Source organism: Bubalus kerabau, chromosome 7, assembly GCF_029407905.1.
Source record: "Bubalus kerabau isolate K-KA32 ecotype Philippines breed swamp buffalo chromosome 7, PCC_UOA_SB_1v2, whole genome shotgun sequence".
Classification (NCBI taxonomy): Eukaryota; Metazoa; Chordata; class Mammalia; order Artiodactyla; family Bovidae; genus Bubalus; species Bubalus kerabau.
In genome coordinates this window covers 19995161-20008570 of record NC_073630.1, presented here as the reverse complement: position 1 = coordinate 20008570, position 13410 = coordinate 19995161, and the positions used below count along the sequence as shown (strand labels likewise).

Below are 13410 nucleotides of genomic sequence, written 5' to 3'. Positions count from 1 at the left end.
ATAAAGAATTCTTCAGTCCAAAATGTCAGTCACAACATGGCCAAGAAACCCTGCTTCAGAGTAACTGCTAAAATAAAATTTAAAAATTATACAACTAGTAAGATAATGGTGGGAGGGAGGAGAATTAACAGTAAAAATTACGTAACTAATTCAAGAGTAAAGAATGGAAAGAAAAAAGGAATATAGAACAGAAAGGACAAATAGCAAACAGTTATAGCAGTGAATTTACACCAAATAAATGGATTAACGTTTAATTAAAGATTAAGATTGTCAGATCAGGTAAAAGTCCCTACCTATATGTTGCAACTTTTTTTTTTAACATATTAGTATGCAGAAATGTTCAAAGTACAAACTTTGGGTTTGTATAGTTACAAACTATGATTATGAAGTCCATACCTTACAGATTCTAACCAAAATAAAATTGGTATGGCTATGCTAAGATCAAAATAGGTTTTAATGCAAGATGTATTACTGGAAGCATAGAGAAATATTTCATAATGATACAAGAGTCCTCCATCAAAGTGATAGAAGTGATTGATTTAAAACATCAGATGACCACATTACTTCACTGATATAAATCTTTCAGTGTCTCCCCACTGACCTTGAATAAAGCTTAGACTACAATTATAGTAGATAAGATCCTCCGTGAATCACCTGCTTTACCTCTCGTGACATTTCTTTCCACAAAATTCATGTTCAGCCGTGTTGAAGAGCATGCAATTTACTCAAAATTATCCTATTGTTTTATGCTGCCTGTGTTTTTGCTCATATTAGTCCTTTTCCCTGTAATGCTTTTCTTCATGGGAATCACCTGGAAAAGTTCTATTTACTTTCAAAGATGTCTTCTGTAATATCCTAGCTAAATCTTTTCTTACTGATCTCTGCATATAATCCTTCTCTCCTCTATGTACCTCTGTACCTCATGAACATATAAAAAAAAAAATTTCTTATACAATTCTGCCTTATCCTGGTAGCCAGCAGGAAGATGTTAGGCACTCAGTTTTTTTTTTTTTTTTTTTTTTTTTAGAAGCTAAAGTATTTACCAACGAAAAAATTTAGCTATGACTATAAAGAAGGTTGAGTGCCGAAGAATGGATTCTTTCCAACTGTGGTGCTGGAGTAGACTCTTGAGAGCCCCTTGGACTGCAAGGAGATCAAATCAGTCAATCCTAAAGGTAATCAATCCTGAAAATTCATTGGAAGGACTGATGCTGAAGCTGCCATTCCAATAGTTTGGCCACCTGATACAAAGAGCTGACTCACTGGAAAAGACCCTGATGCAGGGAAAGATTGAAGGTAGGAGGAAAAAGGGATGGCAGAGGACGAAATGATTGGATGGCATCACCAACTCAATGGACATGAGCTTGAGCGAACTCTGGGAAATGGTGAAGGACAGGGAAGCCTGGTGTGCTGCAGTCCATGAGGTCGCAAGGAGTTGGACATGACTGAGTGACTGAACAACAACAGTGCGAGTCAGATGCTTTTTAAAGGTACCTATTTGACTTTCTAATTCGATGTTCAAACCTGAGATTCAGCCTTTGTAGTAACTCAGGTTCTTGGAGTCTAATTTCATGTTACTTTTTCATGGCACTTACTTTTACTGAACTTAATCTATTTGTGTTGGTAACTTCAATAGCCTTAGAGAGATACTTGCTAGAACATTGTCTAAAGTTTTTACCAATGTATTTTTCCAATTAATATAGTCCTTTTAGATTCAAATGGCAACCCACTCCAGTATTCTTGCCTGGAGACTTCCATGGACCGAGAAGCCTGGTAGGCTACAATCCACGGGATCGCAAACAGTTGGACACGACTCAGCGACTTCACTCACTCACTCACTCTTTTAGATTCAGCTCAAATAACTTGTAAATTGCTTATATAATGACTTCAATTAGTATCTTTTAAAGTCTCATTATTCTCTTCTCATTTTAGTAATTTTATACTTATGAATGGAGTCATGTCAGTATAACACCTGAGAAAGAGTGTCTATACTGCTCTTTTGTAATAGATTGCTTCTTTTTCATAGCTTGATTCTTTTACAGTAGTTTTCTAGACTGACCTAGTCAAATTGTAATTAGTAAATGAATTAACTTGAAAAACTTTCATTTTAGGTATTTATAAAAAGCATGAATCCACATTCTGCTGAGAATTTAGAGTAGGATTTTCAGAAGTTATTCAATGCAGCACTATTGAACAGGGTTATATCATTAGGAAAAACTGCAATGACAAGGTTCTAATTTCTGGATGTTATTCAAAATATTTTCAGCTGATTCTACAGTTCTTTTTGCTAGACTCAAATTAAAATAACTTCTTGGATGAATTGATTTATAACCAGTGTAATAATGCTTTCATAATTTTAAAATGGTTCAGATTTGTGTTACAGTAGACTAGTTAAGGACAAAAACTTCGGATCAAACTGCAAAGATCTAAATTCAAGCTTTGCTAGATCCTAGCTATATAATTTTGGTCAATTCCTTAACTTCCCTAAGGTGCAGTTTTTCATCTATAAAATATAGATGATAATACTATGTACACCACAGGTTATTTTGAGGTTTGAATGACTTAAAATAAGACAGTATGATTCCTCTTGCTCAGTCACCAGGTTGTCTTTGTGACCTCATGGTCTGTAGCCTGCCAGACTGCTCTGTCTACGGAATTTCCCAGGCCAGAATGTTGGAGTGGGTTGCCATTTCCTTCTCCAGGGGATCTTCCCAACCCAGGGATCGAACCCGCATCTCCTGAATTGGCAGGTGGATTCTTTACCACTGAGCCACCTGAGAAGCCCCATGATTCCTCTTACATAGTAAATATTCAGTAGAAATGAGCTAACACAAAAAATATAGCTAGGTAAAATCAATAACTCATATAGTTAATCAAAACAGCTATTTTATACCATCTACCATGTATCTATGGAGAAGGCAATGGCACCCCACTCCAGTACTCTTGCCTGGAAAATCCCATGGACGGAGGAGCCTGGTGGGCTGCAGTCCATGGGATATCGAAGAGTTGGACACGACTGAGCGACTTCACTTTCCCTTTTCACTTTCATGCATTGGAGAAGGAAATGGCAACCCACTCCAGTGTTCTTGCCTAGAGAATCCCAGGGACAGGGGAGCCTGGTGGGCTGCCGTCTATGGGGCCGCACAGAGTCGGACACGACTGAAGCGACTTAGCAGCAGCAGCAGCAACCATATATCTAAGGGTTTTCCCAGTGGTGCTAGTGGTAAAGAACTCGCCTGCCAAATGCAGGAAACATAAGAAACACAGACACAACTGAAGCGACTTAGCATGCACCATGTATCTAGGTACTATTAACAAAAGCTACAATTTAATGATCACTGAGCTATGTATTGTATATATATTATCTCATTTAAATATTATAGTAACTGAGAGTTGACTGTAATGTTCCTTATTTTATTGATAAGTTAACTAAGGTTCAGAGATTATAAGGTCAAAGTTATAAATATGCATGCATGTGTTCTAAGTCACTTCGGCCGTGTCCCACTCTTTGTGACCCTATGGACTATAACCTGCCAGGCTCCTCTGTTCGTGGGATTCTCCAGGGAATAATACTGGAGTGGGTCACGATGCCCTCCTCCAGGGGATCTTCCTGGACCAGGGATTGAACCTGCATCTCCTGCATTGGCAGTTGGGTTCTTTACCACTTGTACCACCTGGGAAGTCCTCAAAGTTATAAGCTCAGTATGAATATTTTATATGTGGCTTCCCTGGTGGCTCAGACAGTAAAGAATCACCTGCAGTGCGGGAGACCTGGGTTCGATCCCTGCGTTGGGAAGATCCCCTGGAGGAGGGCATGGTGACCCAACCAGTATTCTTGACTGGAGAATCCCCATGGACAGAGGAGCCTGATGGGCTACAGTCTATGGGGTCACAGAGAGTCAAACTATGCACAGCATATGTAAAATAGATGGCTAGTGGGAAGATGCTGTATAACATAGGGAGTTCAACCTGGTGCTCTATGACAACCTAGAGGGGTGGGATGGGGTGGGAGACGGAAAGGAGGCTTAAGAGGGAGCTTGCATATGTATACTTATGGCTCTTTTGCATTATTGTATGGCAGAAATCAACACAACATTATAAACTATCTTCCAATTAAAAAAATAGAGTATTTTGACATGATCATTTGAAGCAGACATTTTAATACCAGAGATATTCTGGTGCGGCCTATAAAAACAAATGTTGAAACTTCCTATTTTTATCTACAAAATAAAAATAACTTTATTGTGCTCTTTTCCAATTAAAATAACATCACATATTGAAAACAATTTGGGCAATACAAGAAGGTATAAGACTTACTTATTACTTCTTCATTTAAAGGTGGCCAAGAATGCTCAAACTACCACACAATTGCATTCATCTCACATGCTAGTAAAGTAATGCTCAAAATTCTCCAAGCCAGGCTTCAGCAATACGTGAACCGTGAACTTCCAGTTGTTCAAGCTGGTTTTAGAAAAGGCAGAGGAACCAGAGATCAAGTTGCGAACATCTGCTGGATCATGGAAAAAGCAAGAGAGTTCCAGAAAAACATCTATTTCTGCTTTATTGACTATGCCGAAGCCTTTGACTGTGTGGATCACAATAAACTGTGGAAAATTCTAAGAGAGATGGGAATCCCAGACCACCTGACCTGCCTCTTGAGAAACCTATATGCAGGTCAGGAAGCAACAGTTAGAACTGGACATGGAACAACAGACTGGTTCCAAATAGGAAAAGGAGTACGTCAAGGCTGTATATTGTGACCCTCCTTATTTAACTTATATGCAGAGTACATCATGAGAAATGCTGGGCTGGAAGAAGCACAAGCTGGAATCAAGATTGCCGGGAGAAATATCAATAACCTTAGATGTGCAGATGACACCACCCTTATGGCAGAAAGTGAAGAGGAACTAAAAAGCCTCTTGATGAAAGTGAAAGAGAGTGAAAAAGTTGGCTTAAAGCTCAACATTCAGAAAGTGAGGATCATGGCATCCGGTCCCATCACTTCATGGCAAATAGATGGGGAAACAGTGGAAACAGTGTCAGACTTTATTTTTTTGGGCTCCAAAATCACTGCAGATGGTGACTGCAGCCATGAAATTAAAAGACGCTTACTTCTTGGAAGGAAAGTTATGACCAACCTAGATAGCATATTGAAAAGCAGAGACATTACTTTGCCAACAAAGGTCTGTCAAGTCAAGGCTATGGTTTTCCAGCGGTCACGTATGGATGTGAGAGTTGGACTGTGAAGAAAGCTGAGCGCCGAAGAACTGATGCTTTTGAACTGTGGTGTTGGAAAAGACTCTTGAGAGTCCCTTGGACTGCAAGGAGATCCAACCAGTCCATTTTAAAGGAGATCAGTCCTGGGTGTTCTTTGGAAGGACTGATGCCGAAGCTGAAACTCCAATACTTTGGCCAGCTCATGCGAAGAGCTGACTTATTGGAAAAGACTCTGATGCTGGGAGGGATTGGGGGCAGGAGGAGAAGGGGACGACAGAGGATGAGATGGCTGGATGGCATCACTGACTCGATGGACATGAGTTTGAGTAAACTCCGGGAGTTGGTGATGGACAAAGAGGCCTGGCATGCTGTGATTCATGGTGTTGCAAAGAGTAGACACGACTGAGCGACTGAACTAAACTGAGTTGAGCGACTTTCACTTTCAGTATCCCTCATGTGGACTAAGGGAAAGGCTGAAGGTGGCCAAAACCATAAAGACTTCCAGTTATAAGATAAATAAATTCTGGGGAAGTAATGTACAGCATGGTGACTACCATTAACAATACTGTGTTGTTTATTTGAAAGTTGCTAAGAGAGTGTATCTTAACAGGATCCAAGAACTGGAGAGTAGCATTGGCATACATACCCTGCAATGTGTACACTGGATAGCTAGTGGGAAGCAGCTGTCTAGCAACAGGTTGCTCAGCCTGGTGGTGTGTGATGAGCTAGAGAGGTGGGATCAGGGGGCTGTGGGAGAGAGGCTTTGAGGGAGGGGTAAATGTATAAGGCCAGCTGACTCACATTGTTGTCCAGCAGAAACCAACACAACATTGTAAAGCAATTATCCTCCAATTAAAAATAAATTAAATAAATAAATAAAAATAAAAAGAAGATCCAAGGAAAACACTGTAACTATGTGAGGTGATGGATATTAAATACTGTGGTAATCATTTTGCTGTATATATGTATACAAATACGTATACACCTTAAACTAATACAATGTTATATGGCTGTTATAGCTCACTAAAACTGGGGAAATAAAAAGAATTTGCACAGTAAATTTGGCACTTAACAATGCATAGTTGTTACTGTCCTGAATGATAATTAGGAATCTGTGGTAAATGATTCTTTTAATGGTTGCAATTATATTAATGTCACAGAATCAAACTGTTTTCCTTCTTATTAAAAACTAAATTTCATGATTTTTTTCAATAAAAATGGTACATATTAAAAGTCTACTCTGATTCTATAGACTTTTAATAGTTTAAACTTGATCACACTCATGCTGACTGATTTGCATATTTAAAAATCCAAGATCTTGAATTCCTACCTCACAGACTTATGGAGGTTAAATGGTTCAAGTTCAAGTTGTTGAAGACAAACTGTAATTGTGTTCCTCAAATCTCTTCCTCTATTATTCAGTCAAGATTCAAGGCAGACAAGACCACTCCTCTTACTGTACCCTTGACATAGACAACCTAATTATGTGAAGAAAAGGATCAGGGTGAATAAAGTGAAAGAAGGGAATGATCCAGGAAAAAATGGCCTCAAGTTTTTCATTCATTCCTTCTTTTACAAATATCTGGATGTCCTTCTTAAAGCATTTGAACAACATGCCTGTTCTCTCTTTCCTTAAGGGCTTGCCTGAGAGTACAAGGCAGCACAGATGGGGCTCTGAAGCAGTGGAGATATGCTCAGAGTTGGGAAATAAATCTTACTTAGCTTTTCATATAATGCAAGTGCTAGCTATTGTATTTAGCTGCCAAGTGCACCAGTCAGATTCCTGGCCAACTCCCATCATACTTTCTAGTGGCAAAGCTTATATTCCTGGGCATGTAGCTCAGACCAGGTCAATCAGAATATTTCTTCCTCTTGGGGAGGTAAGTCATATGATCCAAGTCACAATGTTTCACCAGAATTGTTCTGGATGCAGATAGCAAGGAAAGCCTTATTTTTGAATACTGGAGTTAGAAGTTGTGAAAATAGATGCCAGTGGTCTTATTTCTTATCTTGTGGAAATAATGAAATCACAGAGAGAGAGCAGAGTTATTATAGATGTGGTGAGATATGAGAGAGAGATAGAGAGGGGCCAAGAAGCACCGCCTGCTGTTTCCAGGTCTGAGGTTCTAGAAGCTGTCATTGCTCAGGGTGTTAGTCAATGAAAATTTCTGGGCTCAGGTGGCTGCCTCCTCTGTATCACACTTTACCATCTGGAGCTGAAAGAGGCACTGTTCATGCCCAGGGCTCAGATTAAGTCTTACATAAACAGTTCCTTCACCCTCTGGCCTCCAGGTTCTTATCTTCTACCAGCAATGTTCTCAACTCACATCTCCCAAGAAAAGCAACTCTTTTCAGGTATAAAGGAGTTTCAGTCTCAGGGGAAGAGACTTACTCAAGGGAGCCAAATTTGTTGAAACTCAACTCTTGTCTACTAAGTGAACAATCTTTTACATAATTAAACAAGCCCTTCTTTTAAAAATTGTAGTCTTTGCTGTATATTTACATAACAAAAAACTCAAGAAGCTTAATTAGAACAAAGGTGCTGTTTGTCCCAAATGTGGTTTCATGTCTTTTTGAAACAAACAAAAAAAACAACATTGGCAGCTTTGAAATGGAAATTTTTTTCAATTCCTACTCTTCTCAACCAAGGTGTCAAGATTCTACCCTAGTTCTATCTCAAAATATCTTGCAACTTTCTTCCTCCTAGTAGTCTGTGCAAGAAGCTTTTCACAGCTTGTGCCTTACCAACTGGAATTTAATCTTTCAGATGGTAGGGCAGGTGACTTTCCCATGTTGTTCCAGATGTCACTCTAAAGTTCCAGTGCAGACTGTAACCATCCAACTGGGGTTATTTGGTGAGTACTTAGAATTGTAGGATCAAAATAGTGAAATGTCAAGGAAAGACATAGAAAGTTAGGAGAAACTACAGTGAAGGTAATTAGTTGGATTAATTGGTCATGTGATGGGCTCAGACTGCTGTGACTTTTAAGGACATCTGTGGTATATTCTTGGGGGCAGGATAGAAGCCTTCAAAAGAGACCAGGTTAGAGCATAGTGCAAGTTAGAAAACAATGCAGTCCTCCCAGCTGTATTTGGATGTGGTGCAAACCCTCCTAATTTCTTGCCCTGCCTCTTCACACTGTTGTCAATGTGATAACAGCTGAAATCCTCATCAGTCTCTCATCTGAAGTTTTCACAATGGCTCTCTCTTCAGTCTTGATACTTCTGCCACTTGACTGGGTTCCTGAACTGGTCCCATTCTCCTTTCTGCTTCTGTTATTTGTGTTCACAGCATAAAAGGGATTCTGACATGAGATATGACATATGACAGTCTGGATATTATTTTTGTCCGTATAAAAAAAAGAGATGGGTATTTTAAAGAAAGACCCATAATCACCACAGGTAGGAGTGCTACAAAAGCTGAGCTGCAAGATTTCAGCTGGAGAGTGAGAACTAGTAACCAGATTTTTCCTCCAGCACCATCCTGCTTTTCCACAAGAGACTAGAAGCAGGCACCAGCGAAGATTCAGTGTTCGGTGAGATGAGGTCCATGGCATGGTTCGGAAAGTCTAGGGTATTGAACTTCTGCTAGAAATGGCTGTATTAAATATTATCGCCTTGGAATCCTGGTGTTTCAGATATGATAGATTGGTTCACATAATGCCCATTCCACCCACTTCCTTGACTTTTTCTTACCCGACTCTACGGCAGCAGTTGTAAAACCTAAACATTCAGTTCCTCAGCATTTCTTGAAACTGAAGTGCCAGGTGACATGGTTCTTCTACCCCATGAGGCATAGGCAGATGTGATTTAGCATCACAATTTTCCCTCTCTTATTTTCGCCTGGTTTTTAGTTTCAAGAACTGGAAGCACTGATGCCACTTGGTACCATAAGGCAACAAGTAAGAGAACAAATGAGAGCAAGATAAAGATGATAGACCAAAAAGGCAGAAGCCAAACATCAGCCTGGAACTGCCTGTCCCAAGATTTGTGTCCGTGAGACAAGAAACTTCTACTCCCTTAAGCCAGTACTGGGCATCCTTTTCCATATCTTAGCACACAAGGAAATGATAATATTCATAATCCACACGGAGGTAGATAGACGAAGCTGCTTAGAACCGGAGACAATCTCATAGCTTAAACGCCAACTCTAAAGACTAAATGATCACTATCTCAGTTTACTTTTAACCATTTATAGCTCTCAGAGGATTGTGACTTAAGCCACTTTTAGTTGGGGTTTCTTTTCTCTGAATCTGAACACACTTCGATGCACTAGATTTTGAAGAGAGTCTTGGGAGGTAAGAAAGTAACTTTTAACTGGAGAAGGAGGGAATGGATAGGTAACTGAAATTCATGATAAAGGTAAAAAGCAAGTTAGACTCTGTAGGGTAAAAATGAAAATGTGGCATGTAAAAAGGAAATTCTGTTGAAAAGGAGGGATTTCTGAGTTAAAGAATCAGAGGGTTGCTCATTGTAATGAGAAGTATAGGCTCTGCAGGTGTCTGGCTAATAGAATGGAGATGGAGATCTTCAGAATCAAGCAAGGAAAGAAATAAGGATTAAGGGAGTTGGGGCTGTTAAATTACCTTAGAGTAAGGAAGATACAAGTATAGAGGAAGAAAGTACTGTTGTAGGCTGAAGGTATCCATGGAGAAGGAAGAGGTCTCTGCTAGGTAATGCTGTGAATTGGGGGAAGGAATTAGACTGAAGATTTACATTTCACGTGGTAAGATTGGAAGGGAAGGTGCTCACTCTGTTGTGTGGAAGTAGCATTGAGAATCTAGAAGAACATTAATTCTGAGGAATGGACCATATATTTCTCCTTCTCTCAACCTTGCCATCCCTCCACTGCCCATATCTCCCCTTTGAACTTTTCCTGTTCCTCCTATTCTGGGTTATTTAGGTCAGACTGTAGCACTAAAAATAAGATATATAGATGAGTTTATTTTTCCAAACCTCCTTCCCTGATGACAAAGATTCTCTCCTTGACTAGACTCTACTTAGTTTCCGTGGAACTCTATTTCAACTAGGCCTGACTTTGGAATTTCCGTGTTCCTTTCAGCATTTTCCAACTTTATCAAGAATCTTGTTAAAGTCACTTTAACTAGAATTCCCCATCCTTCATATCTGATCACCCTCAATATCTAGTTTGGTTCCTTATCTGTCACCATCCCCCAGGTAGTGTCTGGCCTGTTTACAGCAAGAATCCTGTTAGGTCAGTTTAACCAGAATCCCCCCTACCCCCACTCCTGATGTTTCCTATTAGTAGTAATCTCCCCCACCCAACTCTTCCTTGGCTAAAAGTTCCCCTTGCCTATGCTTTGTTAGGAGTTGAGTCTCATCTCTGTCTCCCACTGCAAGATCCTGCTGCGGTTGTCCCTATATCCTCTACAGTGATCTCCCTTGAATAACATCTACCTTATCACCTTCAACAAAGCTCATGAATAACATTTTCTTTAACAATTTGAATAATTTTTTCCCTAATGTTAATCAGGAGTTACAACAATGAAACAATAATGATTGTTAGTGTAGATAATATACATCTTAAGGATGATAAATTGTTGAACATGTACTAGATGTCTGACATCATTCAAAGTGCTATACAAATATTAACTCATCACTACTCCAGTATTCTTGCCTGGAGAATCCCATGGACAGTGGAGCCTGATGGGCTATAGTCCATCGAGTTGCAAAGAGTCAGACACAACTGAGTGACTGAACAATGACAACAATCCTCATAAAAACCCAACCAACTTTGTGTTAAGGCAGCATTGAGCATTATGATTTGGTGTGTGAAAGACAAAATGTGCTAGACAGTTGAGGAAGTTATTCATCTGTAAGATAGCAGTAAAGAGACAATTTAATGAGGGATGTCTTGAAGAACAGGCAGGGGCCTGGGATTCTATGGAGGCAGGTAAGCAAGAGTGTCATCTGCCATGAGGGGGTTATGAAGAATGACAGAGACAGAGTTGTGCTTTGCAGGTATGCATTTCCCAGAACATGAGAACATACAAGGATTTCCAAACCACTGCTGCTCAAAACACAGGGTTCAAATAAAAGTTCAACACTGTCAGGTGAATGAAGAATGAGAGAAGTATTGAAAGTACCATTCAATTTAATGATAATTGTCAAACTCTATACCTCTAATTTTAAATCCATTAATATTGATTAAATGCAAAGACTATTACTCTACATGTTTTCTAAAATTATCTAGTGTTAAATTTAAGGATAATGGAAAACCTAGGGTCATCCTTAGTGCTACATTTTAAGAAAAGCCAACCAAGGTGCAATAGACAACCAGAAGGGGGTTATTTATGATACAAAACGATGACAAAGCTTTTAACAAACTTCCCAATGATTTATTTTTGGAAATAGTATCAATAGTGAAGGGCCACCTGAGCACACAATAATAAGAAAAATAAGGTTGCTCTCTGGAAAGCTACTCTTATGACTTAAAAAGAAAAAAAAAAAAAAAAAAGGAACAGGTCTGTCCAGGTCATAGGTATCTCCAGAACATCAGTGCTTTGCACAGAGTAGACACTCAAATATTTCTTAAATTAGTGACTTTGTATGAGTAAAACCTGGAGACGATACAGTTCATGGGGTCGCAAAGAGTCGGACACGACTGAGTGACTGATCTGATCTGATCTGATACAGGACTAACGAGTTTGGGAATGTCCCAAACTCTAGTCAAAACAAACTAGGTGCAAAATCTGGAATGTGACCAAACTTATAAGTAAAACTCTAAGCAGTGGTATTTTACCTTATTTAGAAAGATGATATAAATATAGGGGTTCAAAACATGCCAAAATATACCAGTTTGGGACATTAACTGTTTTGAGTTACAAATACTAGAAAAACAACAGACATAAGAAAGCTACACTGACCTTCCCTTTTCTTTGTGAAAACAGGAGAGAAAACTCCCAAGAGATGCCCTTCCTGTACATGGAGGAGGAGAAATTCTTATCACCAGGAACAGGGAGTCAAGGCTGCAAAGAAATTGCACAAACAAACCTTGTTAAAACAACCCTTCTCTGCCTTTGTGTAGTCCCCCCATGTATTTTAGGTACTTTTCCACAAATACTAAAGTGTGTTCAATCTATTAATAGTATCTTATATACTTAGTATCTATGTGCTTATCACATAGGCCTAAATACCTTGTGGGTCTTCATTTTCCTGTGAAGACATTCATGCACACATGAAAATAAAATTTATGTTTTTCTCATGTTACTCTGTCTATATCAATTTAATTCTCAGGTTCAGTCACAGACACTAAGAGGGTAGAGGAGAAGTTTTGCCTCCCTTATACAACCAAAAGGTAAATTCTGTTTGGGGTAGAGAATATGAAGCCCTTCAATACAAAGTTGTTAGCATCCATCCAAAAACTGCCCAGGCAGAGAATGTTCAGATTAATGAAAATGGTGGAGGATGTGAGAACTCCAAGCTGCTTTAACCTGATTTCCTTAACCATTTGAACGGCATAACTGTTGTCCTTATTTTAACAACCCACCCCCCACCCCACACCCCCACCCCCAACACACGCACTTAATGAACAACATTGTAATTCAATTTGGCTTCCTGTGGCTGTCAGAGAAACAAATCTTAGATTTAGCACTAACCATGGAACAACGGAACTGTAATGATACATTTAGCTATTTCTTTACAGAAACATCATTAACTGACTTTTCTACCTTGGAAACTGAGAGGCTGAGAAATGCAAGCAGTATTATGATTAGAATTAAATTTTAGATAGCTTTTCAGGCTGCAGTGTGGATACTGGATTTAAGAACTGCAAGACTGGGATCAGGGATACTAGTGAGAAAGTTTTTGAGATTGTCTAGGTAGGAGATAATGAGGACCTGATTAAGGAGGCTGTAGAAATGCAGACTTCCCTGTTGGCTTATATGGTTAAGAATCCACCTGCAATGAGGGAGATCTGGGTTTGATCCCTAGGTTGGGAAGATACCCTGGAGGAGGTCATGGCAACCCATTCCAGTATTCTTGCCTGGAGAATCCCCATGGACAGAGAAGCCTGGCAGGCTACAGTCCATGGGTTTGCAGAGTTGGACAGGACTGAGCGACTAAGCACAGCACAAGCACACAGAAATGTGAAACCAAAACAGGAAGCAATTCTCTGCACCCTTACTGGTATTAATTATTATTTTCTAAATCTGCTTATTTTATAGGTGACTG

The 13410-nt window shown here is 39.4% G+C and overlaps 1 long non-coding RNA gene across 3 annotated transcripts in view; it reads right to left on the bottom strand.

The window, feature by feature from the left end:
- LOC129657502 (uncharacterized) overlaps positions 1-13410 on the bottom strand; it is a 54204-nt gene that overhangs the window by 13895 nt on the left and 26899 nt on the right. For 2 of the 3 annotated variants that reach the window (XR_008716774.1, XR_008716775.1), the window contains exons 2-4: positions 12105-12206; positions 6548-6695; positions 4318-4461 (exon numbers count right to left, since the gene is read on the bottom strand). This is a non-coding gene — a long non-coding RNA (uncharacterized LOC129657502). The remainder of the gene's footprint in view (positions 1-4317; positions 4462-6547; positions 6696-12104; positions 12207-13410) is intronic. The other variant, XR_008716776.1, reaches the window with a different exon arrangement.